Source organism: Acomys minous (assembly GCF_964271855.1).
Source record: "Acomys minous genome assembly, chromosome: 11".
Classification (NCBI taxonomy): domain Eukaryota; kingdom Metazoa; phylum Chordata; class Mammalia; order Rodentia; family Muridae; genus Acomys; species Acomys minous.
In genome coordinates, this window is record NC_140492.1 from 42986239 (window position 1) to 43012568 (window position 26330).

General features: G+C 40.5%; 1 long non-coding RNA gene across 2 annotated transcripts; it reads right to left on the reverse strand.

Annotated features, from left to right (window-relative positions):
* Window positions 1–828: 828 nt before the first annotated feature.
* On the reverse strand, window positions 829–26330 carry LOC311608555. 2 transcript variants are annotated; one of them, XR_014783008.1, is made up of 6 exons: window positions 26271–26330; window positions 12349–12443; window positions 5795–5978; window positions 5310–5540; window positions 2465–2630; window positions 829–1849 (listed from the first exon to the last, which is right to left on the reverse strand). It is a non-coding gene; the product is annotated as an uncharacterized lncRNA (long non-coding RNA). The 2 variants fall into 2 exon arrangements; XR_014783007.1 differs by lacking the exon at window positions 5795–5978.

Consider the following 26330-nt stretch of genomic DNA (forward strand, 5'->3'; position numbering starts at 1 on the left):
AATATCATCATTTTTGGGGTAGGCATTATATTAGGGGAAATCAAATTAATGTGTTTAAAAATTAATAATAAATATGGGATTTTCATATTTTACTCTTGATATTAGAGTTTTATATGTACTGTGGCTATGAAAAATTCTTCATGTATTTTAATTTTTTTTAAATTAAAAAATTTTAAGTTTGTGAGATTTTATATATTTTTTATATAGTGAGGTTTTTGTTGTTGTTTTGTTTTGTTCTTTGAGACAGCGTTTCTCTGTAGCCTTGGCTGTCCTAGACTCACTTTGTAGTCCAGGCTGACCTAGAATTCACAGACATCCACCTGCTTCTGCCTCCCAGAATGCTGGGATTACAGGAGTGCACCACCATTTTGAGATAGAATTTCAAGCTGTAGACCAGGCTGGCCTAGAACTCTAAACTTGTAGCCATCTTCCTGACACTGCCTCCCAGGTGCTAGAATTACAGCTGTGAGCCATTGCACCAGGGTAGTCAAGTACCTTAATTATGTATTGATATGTAATTTTCTTAGTGTTTCTTTTTTATTTTATTTTATTAATTTATTCATATTGCATCTCAATGGTTCTTCCCTCCCTTGTATCCTCCCATTCCTCCCTCCCTCCCATTTTCCCCTTATTCCCCTCCCTTATGACTGTGACTGAGGGGGACCTCCTCCCCCTGTATATGCTCATAGGGTATCAAATCTCTGGGTGGCCTGCTGTCCTTCCTCTGAGGGCCACCAGGTCTCCCCATCCAGAGGACGTGGTCAAATATGAGGCACCAGAGTTTCTTAGTGTTTCTTGCATTGATTTTTTTTCCTTTATTTTTTTAATCTTTGAGATGATAACAATTACACCATTCCCCCCTTCTCTTTCTGCCTTCTAAACTCTCCCACATACAATAAAAACACCAGCTTCTTCCTCCAACTGGGTGGTGACAGGCACAAACTTCTGCTTCAACCCAAGAGGAATCAAAAGATCAAAAGTAGTTTGGAGAAAGACAGCACTATCAGATATAGGGGTAGGAGAAAAGTCCAGGGGCTGGAAGGACTGTTCAGGTAACTGGGTTAAAGGCACTGTCCTTTTCCTGCTGGGATCCTCCCAGACCCCTCCAGCCTGGCAGAGACAACCTGCAACTCCTGCAGACAGGGCAGGTCTGGGCTAGTAGCTGTTTCAGGCAGGGGGCTGGAGGCTGATCACAAAGGCTTGCATTCCAGGGAGATAACAGTGGCATGGGTCTTGACCTCCTGCTAGCTTGCTTGTAATTCATGCTGATTCCAGCCAACCTCTTGGCCATGTCCTTGGAACTAGCACAGGTCATTTTGCTCTTAAGAGGGATGCTCTCTGGAACCCAGATGACCACCAGGCCCTCCTCCTTGCATCCCCTTGGTCTTGTGTCATAGAGGGCATAGCTACAATCATTGTCTGGCAGCTTCTTGGCATATGTGACTGAGGTTCGTCGTGCCCTCTGCTTTCTTACTGTACTCAGGCAGAAGAGCGCCTTTTGCCCTTCTTCATGTGCCCCGGCATTGATGACTTGTGCATCTTCATGTTAGTTAACATCTTGATGACACCATCAGAGACAGACATACTGGAGGCCACGGTTCTGGAATCAAAAGAGAATCAAGGGGAGCTAACTGAAGAACTGACCCACTGCCAAGATCTGGCTTGACCTGTTGTTTTCAAAGTCAGCCTTATGATAAGCAGCTACAGACCCCCTGCTCACAGCTGCCCTTGCCCCCATGATTCTGAGCAGTTTTGAGTGGTTTCCATTTCACATCCTGGTTTTAGCTTGTAGTCGAGTAAAGGTGATTTTGATTGGTACGATATATGTAATGAGTTCAGCAGTTAATAGCTGTAAAAAAAAATCAGAATCTTAAAATCAAATTAATATAAGCTATATTTCTATATGTAAGCATATTAAAATTAATCATTATTAGCTTTATCGAGATTTCTAGCATTTAAAGTCACTTGAACTGAGCTAATGTTTTTACGGAGCTGGAAGGGAGTATTTTAAAGTAATCTGCTGGTATGCTCACGGTTTAGGACCAGAGGTATTCATGATCAAAGTAACCTGATGGTGAATTGATAAGAAGAAGTCAAATATCAATTTGCTAGATGAACACCAAGTGCCTTTCAAAGAATCTGGATGTCAGGTGAGCAGAACTCCTGACCGGTTTGACAGTGTTAGTAAACAGGCAGCGACACAGCCACCCCTAAAGGCCCTGATGACCATGGGAAAACAGGCAACATGAAAGCCACTCTGGAAGCATGCCTTCGGAAACACGTCACCACCAGCCGGCAGGACTCAGTTCCCCTAAGCCACAAGTGCACCCTCTGTGCATGCACTAGGTCAATCTATAAAGGGAATTTCTTCCAGCCCTGACATGCTACACTTGCACATGCGTGTGCACTTTCTGTTCATGCAGTAGGTCACTTAAAAAGGGAATTCCTCCTGGCCCCTTCTTACCTTGTGTGTCTCCGGAGACTGTCTCTGTATCCCTTCCCTTAATAAACCTCTAAAGTGGATCTGCTGTGTGGCGTGGTGATTTCCATTTGGCGTGATTTCCATTTCACCGTACAGCTCCGTCGCACACACGATAATAGTGTCTCCTATCTTGGCTCATCACTGCTATCTTGTCGCAGTAAACAAAACAACAACAAAAACAACAACAACAACAACAACAACAACAACAACAACAAAATATTACAGCCCAGGACAATTTAATTTGATGAGTCTGGCAAAATAAGTTATTACCTTTAAGTAAAGCAGTCGGTGTGCTTTTTCTTCTGAATTTCATAGACTTGCTTTGAAGGCATTTTTTGGTTTTGGTTTTGTTTGGAGACAGGGTTTCTCTATGTAATAGCCCTGGCTGTCCTGGACTCATTTTGTAGACCAGGCTGGCCTGGAACTCACAGAGATCCGCTTGCCGCTACCTCCCGAGTGCTGGGATTATAGGCATGCACCACAACACCCGGCTGCGTCATTTTAAAAAAAGATATATTTTTTATAGCAGGGTCCAATAATTATGCCAAACTATATGCTAAAGAAGTGTCTATAGTCTTGATGCAAAACTTGTTTTTATTGAGAACTGTTTTCATTCACTTTACCTTACTTATTGCTCATATAATCTACACATTATGTCAGAAGAAATAAAACTCCGTTCCTCTTGAAATTTACATGACACGCACATTACCTGAGCTAGTCTTACATACATCCTTATTACTTTAAAGTAGTGTTTGCAGACTTAAAAAATCATCAAATGACAGCTGTTCTAGGCATATGGCTGTGTGGTATCTTACTCTTTCACATACTCTGCAATGGGATTCCTTATTCCTTGCCCTTTTTCCTCCTTTGAAAAAATCCATGGGTGACTTTCAACCTGTTCTAAACTGATGAAACCCAGGAGGCAGAACAGTATTGCCCACAAGAATCAGAAGGCTTGATTCCACCCACACCCACCCCCACCCCCATCCTCCTCAGCTTCATGGAATTGCTCACCTCTACCTTCTTTGCTCATCAGCTCAGGTGACATCCTTTCCCTAGAGAGGACTGCTTACATGAATAGGTTCTTCCGGCTGCCCTCTGCTTTCCTCTGCTTTGCTAACTTTTGACAGTCTCCTTGGTAAAATCCTCACCTCTTTGCTCCAGGAAAAGAGACAATATTCTTGGATGCAACTTGCAAAGTAGAAACCAGTATATCAGTGTAGTTTATTTCACCATTCTGAGCTCCCCAACTGAACCAAGCAGGCTGATGAGCAGTGGCCATGGCATGTGCTTCTGGATAAAAGGGAGTTCATGGTGTAAATAAAGCCATCTTTCTTGTTCTAAAAGTATTCGTGGCAATTGAGGAACTTAAAAGTCTATAAAGTGGAGAAAATAGAAAAGGTACTCTAAAATGACCATCCAGTCATTTTTTTTTCTTCTTTTCTTTTGTATTTTATTTTAGGTGTGATCCTGTTCGGTCTATAGTGCCATAGCCTGTCTTTGTCAGTTAACATTATAGTATAAAACTTTTTGTGCTATAATATGGCCTATTCTATTTTGAAAATTTGCACAACAACAAAAAAAATGGTAGAATCGGGGATAGAGAAATAGCTCAGGTGTTAAGAGCACTGGATATTCTTCCAGAAGACCTAGGTTCGATCCCCAGCGCTCATGTGGTAGTTCACAACTGCATGCCACTCCAGTTCCCTCTTCTGACCTTCTCTCTCTCTCTCTCTCTCTCTCTCTCTCTCTCTCTCTCTCTCTCTCTCTCTCTCACACACACACACACACACACACACACACACAAAAGCTAGCACCTATTGCTAGCCCTCTAATTCTTTGAAGGAATTCAAAAGTCCTCTCTAAAATGCATCTATACTAATTAAACTTTCCTTTATTCAAACTACTAAAATGTAAAACATACACATTAAATGCTAATTATAAATTATATGACAGGAATTTCAATGGCACATCAATGAAGTTTTATTTAAAAACATAGCAAAAATAAATACAAATTCTTCCCCTTAAGATAATCATGTATGTATAAATGGTGTGTGTGTGTGTGTGTGTGTGTGTGTGTGTTTTAGTCAGGGTCTCATTATATAGCTCTGGCTGACTTGGAGCTCACCCTGTAGACTAGGCTGGCATGGCACTCACAGAGATCTGCCTGCTTCTGCTTCATAAGTGCTAGGATTAAAGGCAAGGGCCACATGTTCTGTCCAAAATAATTATATTTTTAATGATGAATAATATAGCAGAAAAACATGAAGTATCTTTTTGTATTTTGCACTCTCTGACTTAGATGTTAGCCTCAAGATTTCGTTTTTATTTTTATTTTATTTTAGATATATTAGCAAAGCCAGGCAGAAGTTACAGGAAGCAAATTTGAAGAGGTTTTGTAAATTTAAATAGAGGTTATATAGAATATCCCAGAGACCGACAAGAGGCAAAAACATCCATTAAGGCAGTGGCTCTCAATCTGTGGGACAAGACCCCTTTGGGTCTTGAACTACCTTTTCACAAGGGTTTCATCTCAGATACCCTGTATATCAGATATTTACGTTATAGCTCAAAATAATAGCAAGATTATAGTTATGAAGTAGCAACAAAAATAATTGTGTGGTTCGGGGATCACCACAACATGAGGGATTGCATTAAAGTGTCACAGCATCAGGTGGGTTAAAGACCACTGCCTTAAGGGCTTTCGGGGAAAGGAGGACTTTAAGGTTAGTAAGTAGATAGAAATCAGAGATAAGGCGGGAGAACTTCTGGGAAAGTGGCCCTGGATTGAAGTCCAGGTGGGGTGAATCCCAGGTGCAGGCATTACCAGCATCAGCACTGCCTCCAAATCACAGCAGCCCTGAGGCCAAAGGCCTTTCCAAGCAGGCACGGGCTTCAGCAGAGACCAGTGTCGCCTCCAGGCTAGCCAGGATGGCTCCTTAAGAGCTGTGGGATCTCAAGATGATCTGAAATTTTGCATGAATGCATCCAGGGTTGAGAAGACTTACTCATCACAGATCGAATCTGGTACTGGCCTGTAGGAACACGGATCTGGATTCTGGCTTACAGGACAGAAAAGAAAAGACTTTGTTGTTGTTGTGCTAATGTTCAGTCACTATAGAAGTCACTGTAATCATAAATATTGCAATCATTTTATCAATCACTTCACAGCCGATGTTACTAATCAGTTTTCGAGAGGGAGTTCCTCCTCAGCCACATACAGGGAAGGGGACTGCCACGTTTTAAATCTTAAAAGGGTCTCAGAAATAGATCTAGCCCAACTCCTTAATCTTATATATTAAAGGGCCAGACCTTCAGAATGCAAAACAACTCCTTCAGAGCCAGAGACTTGAATGTAGGGTAGAATCAGGGATCTTCACTCACAAGCAATGCCTCCCCACTTTCTTGGAGTAGGATTTCTCAAAGCTGCACTCAAGTGGCAGTACATGTATGAGATATCAAGCTCTTCCGCGAGCCTTACAGTCAGTTGTTCACTCTATGGAAAGAAGTAGAACTTGATACTCATCTCTCACATTCTCTATGAAAGCTGGCTTTACTACAGTTCACTTGAGATGGTGGGCCTTCAAGAGTAATTCACCAGAAAACCATTGTGATTGACCAAACTTCGCAAGTACTACGGCACCCTCTCAAGAAGAGCAGTGCGATGCTTAGCATAGTATACAAAGCCGGCCCATTATGTCTTCCTCTGTGTCTCCCCGTGTTGCCACAGTGGGGCTGCGGAGACATACCGTGACCTACATTTTCACTCTTTCTATAACATGACTGTGAGGTAATTCAGAAGGACCAGCAGAAATGACAAAATGTGACTCAAAAGGTCAGGAATATTGTGAAACTGAAGGAATGTACATTGTGCAAGGGACCATTTACTTAAGGAGCTGTACTAACATGAGAACACAAAGTGGATGTCTCTCCTTTCATGAAAAATCATTATGGAATAGTGTCTGTGTAGGTTATTGTGGTGCGCACAGAACCACTCTCTCCTTGTCGTCTTTTCCATGCTGGTTGAACATTCGTTACAAGTGTTATTGTCATTCGAGCACTTTTCCTATTTACTAACTTAGACACAATTGAAGCAATTTTAAATTCCCTCTCAGGGAAACTAAAACTATGATCAGAGGAAAACATGTTTACTTTGATTTTATTCTTATCAATTCATTTTAAGTACATACACATACACACACACACACACACATTTCTGATTACTCTTTTTGTTCAACAAAGGTAAGTAGCTATACATTACAATATTTTTGTTGAGAAAATCAAACATAATTTTTATTAGGTAATCTGACCAAGTTTTATATCTCAAATCTACATATGAAAATATTTTTGTATTATAAAAATAAAAATGGTAACAGTTATTTCTAGCAAATATGTTGTAGAATCACCAGGTCACCAATGTTGACATTCAAGTTCAGAAGTAGGGATGCCAGAGGGTTAGCAGTCAGCCTGGTTTCCTGGCCACGTCCTCATGGGATCAAATGATCTCTGAGGAAGTTCCCTAACTCACTACGAGGTCCTGAATATCTTATGTCCAATAACTTGAATTTGTCTGAGTACCCAGATTTGTTGAAATCAAGGCATAATTTGACCTTTGACCGAAGCAAGCCTTAAGTCATACTTTCTAAATTCTTATCTAAATACATAGATTCAGGATCTGTCTTTATTGCGGTGGGCAGGTCGTGTGCTATGATGTCAGCAGGCCTGTGTTCACAGCCAGACTCATCATTGTGTCCCTTAAGGTCAAGGCGCTGAATTTCTCAGGCTCTCACTATTCAAATCTGCAAAGTGCAACTGTCATCACAGTGAAGGTACAGGTGGCATCTCTAACACAAGGCTGCTGTAATGGTAAGCATGACAATGGTGACAACAACAATGAAGGCAGGTGCAGAGAACGAGGAGAAAGGGGTTGACCAGAGACTAGAGGACTTGTGTTGGTGTCAGTGTCCTTTCTTCCAGGGAGCAAAGCCAGTTCATTTAGAAGGCCACTAACAAGACCGTTTGCTTGGAAAAGGTGCTCACCACCAAACCTGATGACTTGAGGTCCATCTCCAGGACCCAAGTGGTAGAAGTAGAGAACTGGTTCCCACAAGTTGTCCTCCAGCCTCCATGTGTGCACTGTGGCACACATTCTCACAATAAAAACACATATAATAATAATAATAATAATAATAATAATAATAATAATAATAACAACAACAACAACAACAACAATAATAACAACAACAACAATAATAACAACAACAACAATAATAACAACAATAATAACAAAACCAGTAAAATGAGAAGTAGGATGCACTTGATGCGTAGAGTGGGGTGAGAACGAATCGAGTGGGCTATCATACAAACTTAGGGCAGAGGGTCATGAGGATGTCTGTGATGCACCTCTACCATAGAGGTGTACCAACCTAGCAGACAGGACACATTTCTGTCCCAGCATATCAAGCAATACCTGGAAAATGGCAGACCCTTAAGAGGTAAGAGCTGTCTCTTAACATAAAGAGTATCTCAACCTACAGACATATTGGAGACAGTGAAATGCCCCCACTATAGGTCCTGTGTCCTCAGTTTATCAGTTTCTTGCCTCAGTAGATGTATTGAACCTACCCATTTTTCCACTCTTTAAACTACAGGAACACAGGATAATCAAGGGGTTCATGTTTCTGCACAACGATCATGTGCAGATAATGCCTAATTTTTTTTTGTTAGTTAGTTTGTATTTTGAGAAAGGTTTCTCTATGTAGCCGTGGCTGTCCTGGAACTCTGTAGACCAGGCTAGCCTTGAACCCACAGAGATCCACTTGCCTCTGCCTCCCTAGTGCTATAACCTATAGTTATAGAAGAGATGGAAATGACATTTGTGAAACAGAGTGCCTCTTTTCTCTCTGATTGTAGAACCAGACCACCTTTCTCATAACCAGCACAGGTAAGCCACATGACTAAGTTCTAGCCAATGAAATCCATGCACAAGTGGTGAATTCTTTTTCTACAAGGTCTCTTTGTTTTCAGTTCAGCTTCATAATTTCAGTCTAGAGAATTCAGCAGTCCTAGAAGAAAGTGGATCCAAGGAAGGAAGAAGGCCAGGTCTGAATAATCAAGTGGAATAGAATTTGTGTCCCTTCTCACATTCTCTTAGATTGTGATCCAAATGAGAAACTTATCTTTATTATATTATGCCATGGGATATTTGGGAGTTGGTTAATTCAGTGCTCATCTCATATATGTGAACATCTTGCTCAAGAAGCTGGAAGAGCTGTTCTGTGTTGACATGGTTACCCAAGCACTTTCCTACTAGTCATTCAAGTTACACTAAATAAATAAGTAAATAAATAAACGTAATCAATTCTGTGTCTAAGTACCTAACCTCATCATCTCCATTACCTATACCTTATTTAACAGAAGGCTGCTGAAAGAGCCTCCTTACCCTCACCTTTATTCCCCTAGCTCATGGCCTTGTCTATGCTGAGTAATCGCTCTCATGTGAAAAATTGGTTTTATCCTTCTTTTGCATGAATTCTGTGACTGTACAGCACGTCACATCTAATAACAAAATCTATTAGCATATGTGTACAGCCTGTTTTTGGGCTCCTCACTCATCGTATGCCTCAATGTTTTATATGGCTCAATTCTCTCCAACTATGTATCTAAAATACTTGGGTTTCAAGGCCCTACTTGAAAGAGTTGTGGACTGCACAACTGCAGACTGGAGAAGTACAATAGGCTGGCTATGTATGCCTCACTACTAAATAAGTGAATTCATGAAACACAGGCAGGGATGTGAGCTATTGTTACTGCTACCATTTTCCAAAGTGTGTGTTTAGTCTTGTGATTAATAAGTACAATTTTACTGAAGTGTTAACTATTTCTAGTATATATTATTTTCAATACAGGATGCTAAAACATAACCTGTGCCTTCACTATCAGGGGGCTATGTATTTTTATGTTGAGAAGGGATCCACACCTGAATATTTAGACATTGCTGCTCCAGCCATTGCAAACTATTTGGAACTCTTTGAGTGGACAACGACACTAATTTTGTACATGTTATAGATTCTGTGGCTCAGACTGCTTATCTGGGCCACAACAACCAGAAAGCTGTAGGCACCTTTTCCATTTTCCCTCAAAGTATGAGAGCAGAAGGAAGCTCAGGATGCACAAAGCAGATGGATCACTCGAACACCAAGGAACTGGAGACAGGGCTGACGCTGTTTCCTTGATTTCCTGGCTGGTGCTGTGGCAGCCACATGGTCTTGTTGGAATCACTCTAGTGGTGGCCTCAGAGGGACAGGACTGCAGTCTTCTGGGAGTCGTTCTCGCTAGGCCAGTCTAGAGCTCACTCTTCTGGCTTTCTCAAGATCTTGCCCTAGTCACCGAACCCATCTTAAACTAGTACATTGTTTTGCTCCGTTGTTCGCTCAATCCCGGCTGATACAAGCTTTGCGAAGTCACCCCAGCTCATCCAGGGTTTGAGAAAAAGTGATGGAGCAGGTGCTTTTGATTCCTTTCTACTACCCGTTCCTCACCCTCCTCATCAGGTCCTCAGCTAAAGGACCCCCCCCCCTTTGTTAGGAAGCCTCCACCAACCTCTCAACTGAGTCAAGGACATTTCCTCTGTTTCCTCTCCAGATACTCTGTGCTGCCACTTCCTACCAATGCATAGCAAGACCAAGTGTTTGGACAATTTAACTAACGAATCTATGTCTGATTAGTAACTTATTCTCAGGTAGTTAATTGTATTGCTAGAGTGAAGAGATGAGTGAAAGTGAAAAGAACTGAGAGTAGCAATCAAAGAAACAAGTATCCAAGCGACCTATAATGACGAAACAGTAGCCTAAAAAAAGTGTGGATAGTTTTCTTATACAAAGGCACCAGCCCACATTCATGTAAAATAGGCACCATGAGTTTAGTCTGTTTTTAAATTTTAATTTAGATATTTTAGCAAGATGTCCATATAGTCTAGACCAGCGATCAGCATTTATTTTTTTCCTGGAAGAAGACAAATAATAAATACTCTAGGCTTTGGAACCACTCAATCCCATGACAAATATAAAACAATTTTCTTGAGAAAGAAGCCATACATATATGGGCAGATAACATAAAACATCAGTATCCCAGTAAGCTCCTTGGTCTATGAATACTGAATTTCAAATTTCATATAATGCACACATACCACATGGTATAGTCCTTCTTTTCATTCTTTAAGCATTAAAAGATGTAAAAAAAAAATCATACTGAGATACTCAGTGGGAGAAAGGAAGAAATGCAGAGCAGACCAAGACTTTATGCAGGCAGTAGTTTGCCAGGCCTGGTTTACACGATTAAGAAAAGGTCTGAGTTTGTGGTATGATGTAAGTTTGATTTTTAGTTAATTTATGTAGGATTTACTTTTTCTTTTTATGTGTCTGTACTTCTGTGTGTGCATGCACATGCTTCTCTAGGTTTTGGGTACTCACGAAGACCAGAAGAGGGAGTTGCCTGCTCTGGTGTAAGCTGCTGGACATGGGTGCTGGTAACCAAATCCTGGTCCTCTGGAAGAGCAACAAGATCTCTTAACTGATTGTTGAAGATATGGCAGAACTGAACCTGGGCCTCACACATGCTTGGCAAACACCCTATCACTGAATTATATCTGTAGGTAGTCTCTTTAGTTATTAGTGGACTTTGGTTCTATTTCCATTTTCCCTACATAGAAATGAAGTTTATAACACATGACTGATAGAATTAACTCTGACATAAATAATGATGGGTAAAGCCGTTGAGACATCAAGGATAAGGCTAGATGGCATGTAAGTCTCTATAGGTTCACAGACAGTGGGGTAGTTCAAGTATGTGGTAACTAACATATGACAGTAATGTCTTAAAGTTCTATGTACCTGGCAAGACTCTTGGTGAATAGACTGTGGCAAGCATATATTCTCCTAGTCATTTATAACACGAATGGTAAAGAATCACCAATAATATGTGGACAATCAGCACGATCTACTTTTCTTCCCATCCAAAAATGGATAAATCAACTTAATTGCAGTTTTCAGTAAAACAGATGCCGAGAGATTATAGTCTTATACTTTATACCTGTGCTAGTTTCTAGAAGAAACATTATTTCAGCTTTCCAAAGAATCATGGAATTATAGATATGGAAGGACACTGCATGCCACCCCCAGTTCATAACTGAGAAAGCTGAGGGCACAGAACTGTCAAATAATGACAGTTAGCAAGGGGATGCGATAAAGGTAAGAGGGGGCCAGCTAGGGGCAGACTCTGCCTTTGAATACCACTGCAGTGCTCCTCCTACTTAATTGAGATGTAAAACCGATTTTGTACTATGTTTTAATAAAAATTGCCTGAGTAAATGTATCCATGGATTTATAGTTTAATTGAATATGTTTCCGTGAGCTACAAAGCATTTGCCTCTATGATGTGTAAAATGTTGAGTTTGATTGTATATAAACTCTGTTACAAAACACGTAGAGAGAAAGCCTAAGTTTCTCTAACTTATCATATGAAATATACAAAATATATATGAAATTATCTATCACCCAATGTCCTGTGGCCACAGAGGCTAAAGAATGAACAACCTGTGACCCTAAAGAACAGAGCGAGGCCAGAAAAAGAAAAAATAGTCATTGTCACCTCAGGAGCACACACACACACACACACACACACACACACACACACACACACACACACATTTCCCATGGCTCTGCTTTTACACATCCTAAGAAGTCCTATTCTGTTCTCATTCAAAACTGGAATGCTCACACTCCCATACCCTGCCTCCATAATACACATTCCATTTTTCATTCCACGGAACTAACTTATTGACTGTGTTAATTGCCTATTGTACTTACCCTCTCATCTGCAACGAAAGCTCCATGGCTGCTGTCTTCCTTTGTTTTCTTCTATGATTTAAGAAGGTAGAACAGTCTTTGAATGTAATAGTTACCTGGGGAATATTTGTTGAATCAGTAAAGTTGAGACAACAAGGAATAGGCCATTTGGAACATCTTGATATGTCACTATTTTTTTAAAAGTACTTAGAGAAAATATATGAAAAGACTGTAACAATAGAATTGTAGAACGCCAAGGCCCAGGGGTGCTACCACATGGTGAGGATCATACTAAAAGGTTTTGCATCCACTGCCCTGTATTTCTCATGACCACTATTATTATATTCAATTTATGGTTGGTGAAAGTGAAGACAGATGGTTTGTCAAGATCTATACAACTAATAAGGGGTGGACCCAGAACTTAAAACTCTACATCTTTCTGACTCCAAAGCCCGTGAGTACAATCATTGCTCTGGGACAAATAACTGAGAGCGAGCTCCTTGAACAAGAGAGCATATAAAGCCACCTCAGCCTCCAGGTCCTTCTTTTTATTAAAGTTGCTAACTGCTAACTACGTGCCTTCCGTGACATACCTGTCAATTCATACTGAAAAGATTCTTCTGTTGTGATCTTCACATTTAACACACAACATGACTCTATAGCCAGAAGGAGCTCTTAAAATGGTTTTTAATCAAAAGAAAGTTAGCTGGCAGGCACAAGACTTTATGTCTGTACTCATAGAATGGGAGAGGTTGAGACAGCAGGATTGTTGCGAGTTCAAAGCTGGCCCAATCTACAGAGTAAGATCCTGTCTCAAACCCAAACACAACCAACAAACAAAAGGAAGTCAGCACCATTTCACTCAACACCTTATCAATCCACAAAGCACAGATTTTAAAATATCAGTCTTCGTCATCTTGCCTGGCATTGGGAAACGGCTTAGTAAGCTGAATACTTGTAGAGTTGACACAGTATGGCAGCAGGGAGCAGAGCTGCTTCTGTAGCATGCCTGTCTCTGGGTCTGCAATTTCCTAAGGGTCAGGCAATAGAGAGCAATTTCCCCCTGAACATAATTACGAGCACTTTCTGCATTCTCTCTCACACTTCAAATTATGCTGACATTTTCTCACGTATGTTTCTCCTTTACTTGCTGACTGAAACATGCAACATGGTTTACCACCTTCATGGTTCAAGAAGCAGAACAGAATCAGATAACTGGTTCCCAATCAAAACGGATATGGGGACTTCAAAGGGCAGCAAGTGCTCTTACCAGCTGAGCCATCTCTCCAGCCCCCATGTCTACTAAGTTTTATTACATATCAGGCATCATGGGTGCTCTATTGTATGTTGGGCCTTATGGGAGATGTGCGATAGGAACATGTCCTTAAATCTTCCTATAAAGAATGTTGAGTTCCATTTTGATGGGCAGTAACATCCACAGTGGATCATTTAGATCTTGTGGAGGCTGGATATTGGGGTTTGTCATGCCTTAAGTCTTAGGGTGTGCCCCTTAGCCTTGGACTCATACTTTTTTCTTTCTTTTTTTCCCCCTTGAGACAGGGAGTAGCTGTGAAGATAGAAAGGGAGAGGAATATTCAGGACAGAGATGCCGTGGGAACATAAGCTAGTGACTTATGACACTTAGGAACCAGGAAAGGGAAAGTCCAGCTCAAAGAGGTTGGTCATGGAGATGTTTACATTAAGTAAGGGGCCTTGGTGGATTCTAATCATACAAATTTTCACTTCCTTTCCATCCTCAGCCCCCCTCTTCACTGAATAGGAATAACAAACAGTTTAGATGTTAGCACAGTAATTGCTGAGAGTCAGTTGTTTCTGAAGAATCAGAAGAGAAAATATATCACCAGTGATAAAGTCATTTGGAAACTTGCAATTCTCATTGCAAATGTCAGGACGTGTCACGTGGATGCCTCATACAAGTTACCATTTAAATAAGGATCCCAACCACAGAACCACTTAGAGAACACAGCTTACTTGTAGAACAATTACTTCTGTAGTCAAGCCATTCTCTCTCTCTCCGCCCTCCCCCCTCTCATTTTTGTTTTGTTTTGTTTCATTTCTTTGAGATAGGCTTTTCCTGTGTAGCCTTGGCTGTCCTGGACTCGCTTTGTAGACCAGGCTGGCCTTGAACTCGTAGAGATCTGCCGGCCTCTGCCTCCTGAGTGCTGGGATTACAGACGTGCTCCACCAGGCACCAGCCACCATGCCCATCTGTCAAGCCATTCTTAAGCTTAAGTATTCATAAAAAAAAATTAGTGTTGGATATTTTCTTATTACTTACAGATCTCTCTACATGCCCAAAGCAACTATTTGAATTTTTAAAAAGTCACAGTTTTTAAAAAGTTATTTTTTAAAAATCACTGGTAAGGTGGGGTGGTGGCAGCACACTCCTTCAATCCCAGCATGCAGGAGGCAGAGGCAGGGGGATCTTTGTGAGTTCAAGGCCAGTCTGATCTACAGAGTGAGTTCTGGAACAGTCAAGGCTACACAGAGAAAAATCCTGTCTTGGAAAAACAAAACAAACAAACAAAAAAACCCGACTGTTAATTCTGATAATCCACACTTTAAAACCAAACTAAACCAACCAACCAACCAAAAACTATATAAGACTTAGAATACAAAGGATGAAACATTGGTATTAAACTGAGTGTCTCTGCCTCTGTCTCTATCGCTCTCTGTTTCTGTTTCTGTCTCTCTCTCTCTCTCTTTGTGTGTGTGTGTGTGTGTGTGCAAGCGCACGCGCATGTGCACATGCTCACAACCTTTGCCTATACAGGTACACAGGTCGACATGGAGATTTGCTTCACTGTGGCTCTCCATGTTATGTTTTGGTATTGAGTCTCTCACTGAACGTGGAGCTGACCAGTTAGGCTAGACGGGTTGGCCACCAAGCACCCCATGATCACTCTATCTCTGTCTCTCAGCAATGGCATTACAGATGCATGCTACCACTTTCTGCTTTTATGGAGTCACTCAGTTCCCCACTGAGCAATCTCCTCAGCCTCCTTCCAAAATTGAGGGGTTTGGTTTTTGTTTGTTTGTTTGTTTTTTGTTTTTGATTTACTGCCAATACATATGGAGAAAGCTGAACAATTCAAGTCAGAGGTACATAAACACTGGAATTTTTTGGCGTTACTTAAATAATTAGTAAGACCACTATCTTTTGTAAAGAAAATATTTTGTTCATCCATCCACTATAATTATTGTGTCACCATATTAAATTTCAGCAATGTTTAAAGAATGCTCTCCCAAATCTCTCAAGGACTTTAATTACCTTACTCAGGAGATAAAATTGCTATTCATCATCCTGAGCACCATGGACTGGACACTAAACATCACTGTGTGACAAGCCACATATAAGACCTGCTATTTATTGTCCAGAACTGTTTTTATATTCATGCTCATGTTTAATTCTCACAGTAAGCCTTAAAGTAGGTACCACTTTTATTCCCATTTTACAGATTAGGGAACTGAGGCCCAAGGAGTACTAAGCATAAGGATTTGTTCAAGGTCATATCACTGGAAAATAGAAGAGCCAGTGTTCACTGAAGATCTTTCTGATTCCCAAAGTAACAGCTCTTACTCTTGAATCAATTCTGCTTCTATGGGAAGCTTTGGTGCAGACAGACCCCATGAAGTTACACAGATAAAGAAAATACCAAACACAAACTGCATAGCTTACTGCACAATGCCAGTTGAATAACAAATCTATTCCATGAGAAATGACATAAAATCAAAATGTAATTATGCTTCTCCCAAATATAAATAAAACCTCAAATCTACATCAATATTCAGTGTCTGTCAATCCTGGCCGACATGCTTCAACTATGGAAAGTGTCATTCTTGTTGCCGGCATCTGAACTTTTTGCGATCTGTGTGGCAACCACCTGAAACCTCCATAGTGGAGTCTTTCCTAACATTCTTATAACAATGAATACTTACATTTTAGAATTAAAAGATTTATATTACTATCTATCTATCTATCTATCTATCTATCTATCTATCTATCTATCGTAAACTCTAATACATTTAGTCTCCTACTGAAGCGTCTGAGGCACATAAAATAAGTCTCAATCATTCAGTACTACACAGAGTACAAACCCAAGAAATTGAAAGAAATCATAGTGAATACACTGATCATAAAAAGAATATGTCCCAAAGGTCCATTTTGTTATTCTTAGGATACAAAGACAACCTAAGAACTAAATATCCCATAATCCAGTCTTCCCTTTGCTGACTGAAGCAATGCTCTCCTCTCTTCCAACCTTATGCACTGGAGGCTCCGAGGTTGGCTCTTCTGGTCTATTTTCCTCCAGTATTCCAAGGTACCTCGCTTTGCCACCATCCCTAGTTCTGAGGAACAATTTGTGTTATATCGTACTTTGCAGCTATCTTTTTTTTTTTAATTTTTAATCTTTCAATACAGGGTTTTTTTTTTTTGTGTTGCCCTGGCTGTCCTGAAACTCACTCTGTAGACCGGCTTGCTCCATACATAATTAAGGCAATGGTTGAGGTTGACCTATGTTGTTGCTTCTAAACTTTAATTTCTGAATAAAGTCTCGCTCCTCATCCTTTCCAGACATAACTCTGTACATGTTTACATGCCTTTGTGTATGGTTGATATGTGTGTATGAGACTGGACCTGGCATGGGCCTTTGGAACCTCCAAGGCCACCCCAAGTGACACTCTTCCTTCAACCAACCACATCTTCTAACCCTTCTCAAACAGTTCTACTAACTGGGTACCAAGTACTCCAATATGTCAACCTCTGGGGGCCACTCTCAGTCAAACTACCACAGGCCATATTCCTGTTACCCTTTTCTCTTCCTTTTCTCTTGACTCTCTCTTGACATTTTCACTTCCTTTTTTCTTTTTCTATAGCACTAGCTGTAGCCAGCCTGTTAGCTGAGCCGATCTAAAGATTGTAAGGAAAACAATATCCAATCCAAAGTTCAGCATAAAACTTTGGTTTTGAGAAAAGGAGATGGCATTTTAAGGAAAAGTATGGAGCGATAGGAAAAGGAGACCATATCTTTCCAAATAGCTAGGTACTAAGATCCAGGATCAATTATTCCACTGTGAAGTTTTTAGTCTAATTTCAAGAATACTACTTCGTGTCTCCTTTTTGCACTTCGTTTTTTTTTTTTTCCAAGAAACCCCTTTTCAAAGGCCAGCCTCAATATATTTGCTTTTGTGTTAGTAATTGTTGTGTAGTGAGGGTAAGCCTAGCTGTGAGTCCATACAAAACTTGCCATTTAATAGCGCCTCCCTCAGTGTATCATTTTTTAGTTTAGTTTCTGAATGGTATGTGACTCCTACTGTCCCCATCCTACTCCTGCTCACGTGTGCTTCCTGTGTTAAAACTCTGCCTCCAGATAACACTCCGGGCCTATCTCCCAGCCCTGAGGATCCTCCTCCACGTGGGGGCTGGGAGGAAGCCGGGCTTTCTCTCCATAGTTCTTTGCGGATGCTTTGCTTGCGTCACGGTTCTAACAGACCTTCCCTTTCCTTCATCTGATTTTGAATGCTTCTCAGTGGAATACAGAGTGCACCTACAAACCCACCTTTTCTAGTTCCATCACATAGTACCTGCAAGTCTTCCGAAATACACACCATTAAAAGCCAAGCGTGGAGCTGGAAATTGTGGCCAGAAGCAGTCGGAGAACGTAACCAATGGGCAGGCATATAGAGAAATAACATATTTCTGGATAGCTGCAGGTACAACATCAGGTCATAAACATTGTAAGTAATTGTAGCTGAATTTCTCCAGGTTGGGGAGAAAAGGCAGATTCTGCAAATTACAGGGTAGTAAATGAATCACAGAGTAGAGGCAAGGGTTTAGAAAATGCTATGTGGTACAATACCCATTTCACTCTGCCCTCCCCAGCTAGCTCCCTTTAAAGGGCAGTTTTTTGCTTAACCACACACATGTATACTTGATACCCAGCACCCCCCTGCCCCATGCCCATATCTTGGGACCCTTGCCCCTCACTTGGTAACTGTCAGGCTATGTGCTTTTGTTTTTGTGCTTTGTTATCCTGAAGTCCTTGCGCTCTGTGGGAGATTCCAATTGTGGTACAATTAATTTCCCCTTCTCCCCCTGAAGCTTATGTGTCTGGCTTTATGGCCCTTGAAACTAAATGAAATCTGACTAGACAGGCAAGTGAAGGGAAGAAAGAAAGGACAAAGCAATTGGCAGAGTAGGTAACGGAGGCCAACCCAGAGTTTACTTTTGTAATGGCGTTAGAAGAAACGAAGTCTAGCCAGGCTGGTGGTGCACACCTGTGATCCCAGCACTCTGGGAGCCAGAGGCAGGTAGACCTTTGTGAACTCAAAGCCAGCCTGGTCTACAAGGGGAGTCTAAGACAGCCAAGGCTACATAGAGAGACCTTGTCTCAGAAAACCAACCAACCAACCAACCAACAATAGCAACAACAACAACAACATGAGTCTACAGGGGATATCTTGCTTGCCTCTGTTCAATACCTATTTGCCTTCTTTTAGTACTGTTATTATTTTTACTTCAGGAACCAAAAAAATTTCTTTGAATTAATTTTGTCTAGTTTCCCCATGGTCATTATTCATTTTAAAAGTACATTTGACACACAGATGATAATAATATAGCATTTGTGTGGTCTATAAAATGAACAAGAATTAGATTCATTTAAATATTTCTTTTTAAATGGAAACTCCTGTTTCTTCTACCACTGACTCCACTTATATCCCACACTGGCTAACTATTCATGTTTACTGAGAGAATCAAGCAAAATGTCCTCTTCTACCTGGTCCATAGCCTAAGCAGGAAATATTGGGGAAAGCAAATGAATTCAGTCCTTTTTTAAGTGACACAAAGAATGGGATGGGGGAAACTTGGGGCACATTAATAATAATTTGTAAAACAATAAAATAATTTCTAATAAAACCAGTAGACTATCATTAGGTAAAATATTAATTAATATTAGGTAAAAATTCAAATGAAATTATCTCATTATCTGGAAAAGGTGGTACAACTGGTTTTCTGAGATTTGATTCTTCAGTGTTTCCTTTATTTTTAAGCTCTATCCCACATCTCGCTGGAAGTTTATGTTTCTATTTTATTTAGCCAAGAGATATTAAACCCTCATTAAGAACGAATTCTTCTCTGATAAAATTACTAAGTGCAAATTTAAAATTTTATAAAGCTTTCTGACAAAGCTGTATCAGGTATTTTTATGAGTGGTCTGTAAAAACATGGGTATAATGGTAGCAAAATTATGAAACAGTAATTATTTTTAGGGAAAACTAGAGGAAGAACAGACAAAGAAAGAGGTTTCAACTTACCTTTCACTGCTTAGTTTCTTAAAAAGAAATCTGAGGCACTATAAGCGTGCTAAGTTCTAGTGACACTCTTGGGCCTATTATATCTTGCACTATGAATTCCTCTGAGTTCAAATAACACAACTTTGGGTGGTTCTAGGACAAGCTCAGTAAATGTGGAATGCTGATTAATGGGCCAAGGTGAATTTGTTGGGAGGCACGCGCTTTGGGTTCTACCTTCAATGACGCTTTAAAAAATTACTGAGAAAAATGTAAGAAGGCATGAAATTTGTGAATATATCACAGATGTTGAGATCAATAGCACATGTGTTGAATGAACTAATTGATCTACAAAATAGTGCTGCGAAAGGAATTCTGGGGATAAGTGTTAGAGAAAAAAAGAAAAGAAAAAGAAAGCTGTCATATCCTGGGCATATACTGCATGCTGAATACTGCTCTAAGTATATTGCGCATATTATTTACTCTTTACAATAACCTTCTGAAATGTTAACATCAAACTCAGGCGAACAGAAGTTACAAAATCTTTCCAAGATCACAACGCTAGCATGTGTTGGAACGGAGATATGGATAACAGCCTATGATGGTATACCCCTAAGGCCACAGTTCTGAACTATCATATAATATATAGGCTATAAATGCTTGCACCTCAGTTCCCCCAAGCAAATTACACAAGATTGGCCCGTCCTTTAAAAAAAAAAGAAAGAAAGAAAGAAAAAAGAAAAAACTTTTTTTTTCCTTTTTGAGATGAAGCACAAAATAGGCCAACAGGGCTTAAAAAAATCTTAGTTTGCATTAACAGAACTATTTTATCAAGGATCTGTGGTCACTCTGTACCCTACACTAGTCAGCCTCCGCCTGTGCGTCACACTTGAAGGAGTACCTCCACAAGGACAATAGGCAGGGTCTGTGTGAAAAGACCAAGAGTCACGAACGGTGCTCTGGACAGAACGCCTTGAGATAGGGCAAGTAGCTGGGAAAAGACAACAGAGCTAGGTGCGGTTCCCAGAGTGGTCTTTGCGTGTTTGCTGTACTGTGTGGAAGCCGGGACTAGATGACCCTATGTGGTCTCAAGGGGAGAAGAGAAAAAAAAGAACAGTAGCTAAAACCTAAAAGGAGAAAAATTATGCTAAACGCCAGGAAGAACTGTATAATGTTCAAAACCGCCAGATGAAATGGGCTGTCTCGGGAACAGGGCCACGGGGCAGGAGCTGGGTGTGGGAGAACCGGTGTTCCCTGCTGAGACTGCAGGGGAGGCTTCCAACAGCACAGCGCTAGGAAGACGCCCCGGCTGGTGCTCAATGATAACACATTCACTAGTGGGAATCTATTTTCCACGCAGAGACCAATTTGTATGATACGATCCTCAAGTGACTTTCTGGTACATTCCACTTCCTTCTACTCACACAGAGACAAATAAATAAAAAGAAAAAAAAAAAGAGGAAGAAAGGAGGTAGAAAGAGAAACTTCGAGGTACTAAGCGCCTAACTCAGCTTTGCTACTAGCTGAATAATATCGAGGCAGCCATTTGATTGCTCCTCGCTTGCTTAAAATTTTCATTGTTAAAAAGACAACCCTGCTGGACATGGTGGCACAAGCTGTAATCTCAGCATTGGAGAGTTGGAGGCACGAGAATCTCTAGTTCAAGGTCATCCTCCATTACAGATCAATTTCCAGGCCAGCGTGGCCTAAAATGAGTCCCCTATTCAAAAAAGAAACAGAACAAATTCTCCTACCCACAACCCCCCAAACAAACAAACAAACAAACAAAATAAAAACAAAAAAAAACCAATAAAACAACCAAAAATCTACAACAACAACAACAACAACAACAACAACAACAAAAATAAAAAAGCAAGCCTGGGCCTGGCAGTTGTGGCACAGGATTTTAATCCCAGCACTCAGGAGGCAAAGGCTGACAAATCTGTGAGTTTGAGGCCAGCCTGGTCTATAGCATGAGTTCCAGGACAGCCAGGGCCACACAGAGAAACCCAGTCTCGAAAAACAAACAAACAAAAAGCGATCGTGAAACAGGGATAATACCAACAGATGTGTCAATGTGGATGGAGCAGAGCTCAGGAGGCCTCAGCCTTACACAAGTACAGGCAACTGAGGAAAGCTGAGAGTCAGCTTACCAACTGGTTATCCAAAACCAAATGGTCAGCACCAAAAACATACATACAACTGACATTTCATAGACTGAGCAGGTTGTACTTATGTATTTAGGAACACACACACACACACACACACACACACACACACACCGACAATCAATGAAAAAATGTTATTGAATTTGAAGAACAATGGAGGAAAGGGAAGGTAAAAATGATGTAATTATATAACTATAATAATTATATTACAAATAATACATGTTAAGTAGTATACAAATTATAATGTAAAATTACATTATATAAATAAGATATTATATAGAAGATAAAACATAAAACAATGACAGGGAAAAGGCTATCTTGCTACTTGTCTTATATATCTTGTATGGATTTTAGTGAGCATGCCAGGTTATCTAAAATGTAATATACCTTAGACTATTAAAAATATGAAAATATAAACTCCAGTGACTATGATATCAGTTCTGTTTATGATTTATATAGGGCCCTCATCTTCTCTGTCGCCTCTTTCTTTTCTGAATACTGTGTTTTAACTTTTTATTTTAGTGTCTAGCAGGGATGGCCCTTCCAAGTTTGGTTTCCTTGTCTCGTTGACTTGTTGTTTAGATCTTTGCTTCCTGCTACGTTTCCGGCACCAGCGGTTGTTACCATTCTAGCCACTTACGGAAAGCCAGATGTTGAGGAAGATGCCACCGCTTTCTTCAAGGTGTTTGCCACTGGTTAAAGACTTCTGTCAATACATCAATATGCAGTCCTAAGAAAAATATCTGGCTGTGTTTAAGAGTGATACAGCGAGAATCCCAGAGAGGATCAGAAGCGATTAGGGGTTCCACAGTGCTCGGCTGAGCATCACCCTACTTGAGTGTGCCATTTATTCTTTCTTCTTACTGTTAATTCTGCAGCCTTTTTAGCCCTGTGAATTTCTGCTTTGGTCCAACGATAAGATTTCTAATTCTTAGCCCCTTAACATTAGCTGTAAGGGAAGAGGTATGATTCTCACCCCCATACATACATACACCACATACATACATACATACATACACACACGTACACAAATATATATAATATACAGAAAAGAAGTGAATCTCCGAAAGGCCAAGGATGAGTCACAAATTGTTGTCTAAGTCACTGTAACTTTCTCAAGTTGGTCTGCGTCAAAGAATGATCAATAAAATTGCTTTTTTAGGTGCTATGATGCCCAACTGCTTGCTTTATTCTGGGCTAAAGATGACATTGCTCTTTCATAGTATTTATTTATTTTTATTTTTTGAGAGAAGTTCTCACTCTAAATCAGGCTGGCCTTGAGCTTCTTCTACACTCTTGCCTCCCACTGTTGGGATTACACATACACACACACACACACACACACACACACACACACACACACACTCACACTCATCAATGTGTTTAGACATGCTGGAGTCCATAGAGTATGGTGTGGAAGGCGACCACACACGGGCACATTAGCCGTAACAAGATCTGTAAACTCCATTGGTAAGACAATTATTAAGCTTCACAAAACTTTGTGCCATGCCTCTGCCATTGACTTGTATGTGTAAAAATAACACTGATTGACTACTCTTAGGTTTTTATATCATGCATCAGTCTGAGCCAGCTAGCACCTCTCACTGGCAGAGACTGCTAAACTAGAAGGCAAAACCCTGGAGTATACTAAGAAAAGTCCATATTCAAGGGGACTATGAAATAAAGTAAAACTCTAATTTTATTTTTCACTTATCACATGACTTTTCATTTTTTGTGACCGTGTGCTTTTTAAACAATAAATGACTTAGCCATCCTGATATACTTTAATGTACAGGTAAATATACAAATGTTGACCCCCTACAATATCACTCCTTTAACTGATAGTGTTGTGTAATATGAAAGTTTGATTATTGGAACTTTATATTATTTATATTATTCATTCAACAGAAAAAACCTTTATGGCCATAAAAATAAAGTATGTTTTCCTGTGGTGGAAGTTGGAAGAAAAAGTGGGGAATGGGCTAGCTTTTCATATTTTTCATTTTATATAATATGCTAAAAGTAAGTCATAACACCTCACCCAGCCATTAAGTATACCAACTTTTGCTGATTTTTAACTCTTCAAAAAGTAGTGCATAGAAGTCCTTCAACAATTTTTTCTTCTATTTGCCTCTTGACTCTGAAGTTAGTTATTTAAAAAAAACAGGGCTTTCAAGTTGCTCAAAACCTATTAAAAATTCTGGCCTTAATTTCCTTCATCACTGACATTCTGTACCTACCTAGATTGCCCTTGCTGCCTTTCTCTAATGGGCAAAATAGAGAAAGCAGTTAACCTCGGACTTCAGAGCAGTGTAGTGTGAATAAGGAACATTTGTTTCTTTCTGTCAACTGAGCGCAGAGGGATCTTATATGACCTTCAGTGTTATCACACCCAATACTGTGCTTGTAGAGGATTTTAGCCCCCTGAGTCAGGGTTTCTTTGTATGGCCTTGGCTATCCTGGACTCGCTTTGTAGACCAGGCTGGCCTCGAACTCACAGAGATCTGCCTGCCTCTGCCTCCTAAGTGCCACCACTGCTCAGCTTTTAGAGGATTAAAAAAAAAATATTTTCTTTTAAAAATAGATATAACACCACATTCTACACACTACTTTGTCTTCTAAATTTCATAAACTTTTTATTTTTTAAAAATTGGTTTCTTTTTTTCCACTCTTACACAAACACAGGTTCATTGAATATACTTATGACTGTGAGAAAATTATCTTAGGATGGCATAAGGAAATAAAATGGATGGGACAGATGTGGTGGCACACACCTTTAATTCTAGCACTCGTGAGGTAGAGGCAGTGGGATTTCTGTGAGTTCAAAGAGAACTTCATCTGATCTACATATGTAGTTCCAAGCCAGGCAAGGCTATGCAGTTAAGCTCTGTCTCAAATAATTAAAATAAAAAAAATAACAAAAAGGACATCTTATTCAGTTTTCTTTTAAAATTTAAGCTATCAGCTAGACCATAAAAGTCATACTATTTAATCTTCAAAACTGTTTGTATGTAAGAGTCTTGGAAAAAAAATTGGATCTTGGTCAGAAGGAACTCCAGGAAAACATCTGGGTCCTAGAATAGTGCCAGTGAGCGGTGGATGCTGAATAACCATTTAATGAAGGCAATCTTGGGAAAGCATATTTTAATCTTCAAATAAAAACTCAAATCAAATCTAAGGACGAAAGAGACTAAAAAAACTCATTTGCACAAGATTGCTCAAATAGTTAACAACTTGTGTGTGAATTTTATTCTTTTTAATTCTTAGAATTGGCTTTTTCTCAGTAACCTTTTGGCTTGTTTATATCAAACTGTTAAACATGATCTGCCAAAGATGTAGCATAGGAAAAATATCATTAAATCTAGATCTCACATTCACCATCTCTAGAAATCACTGGACATAGAGTAGTCACATAGACTGGGAAATATATAAAATAAAGGGCCACATTGTGTGTGTGTGTGTGTGTGTGTGTGTGTGTGTGTGTGTGTGTGTGTGTTTGTGTACTGGCTATATTGAACCACGGGGCCTATTTCTAAGGCACACTGTCAATAGTCATTTTTCCACGAAGTGTTTACCTTTCAGCACATCTTGTGCGCCCATACAGGTGATTGCCCTCTGACTTTTTAGTGTACATTTGGCTATTTTAGCAAAAGGTTTATCTTTGTTTCTGCGTTTTATGTTGATTTTTAAAAAATTTGTCTGCACACGAGGCATTAACAATCTCAATACATTCTTGTCTTGATAAACTTATCTTGCACTATTTTGGCCTATGTGATGGCTAGCCCCTTGACAAAAGAAATCCAAATAAAAAGCGTTTTTCTGCCACTTGTTAGCAGGCCGGGCTGTAAAATCATAACACAATGCTCGCCTCTTTCATGGGGCACCACAAGGCAGCGATCAAACCCACCCCCCCTCTCACTTCCATATCCAGTGGAGTTGTAGTTTATTACCATAACCCTCCCAAGTCAAAAGGACAACAGTTTCAAGCCTGGCAAGTTGGTACAGAGAGGCCCTCCCCCCAGATCCCTGCTCTGCCGGGCCTCTCTACCTGTCCTCGCCCACTGTCTACAGGTCCCGAACACTGGAAAATAGAAAATGTGATGATCTTTGTGTGTCTCTGCGAAATGTGTGTATGTGTGCGTGTGTTTGGGTGTAACGCGCCTCCTGTTTGGCTGCGCCGCCCGTCCGTCACGGCGCGGGCCAATGGCAGGCTGCCTTATATAAAATGAGTGTTTTCAGTCTCTCCGGGTTGCATGTACTGTATGTGGAGCAGTGTACAGTGGAGCGGAGGCAGCGCGGCTCCGCGAGCTCCTCTCTCCACTTTCCCATAGAGAGCCCCTGACTGGCCGCTGAGGGCGAGCCACACACACGCCCTCGCGCCGCGGCGAGCCCGCGAGGTAGGCGCCCGCCATCCGCAAGCCTCCGCGGGCGCTCTCCCGCACTTTCTGTTTTCCTACTCACTTGCGAGCCGCCGGGGCTGCAGCCCGAGGACTCCGCGGCAGGAGCGGCGGCGGCGGCGGC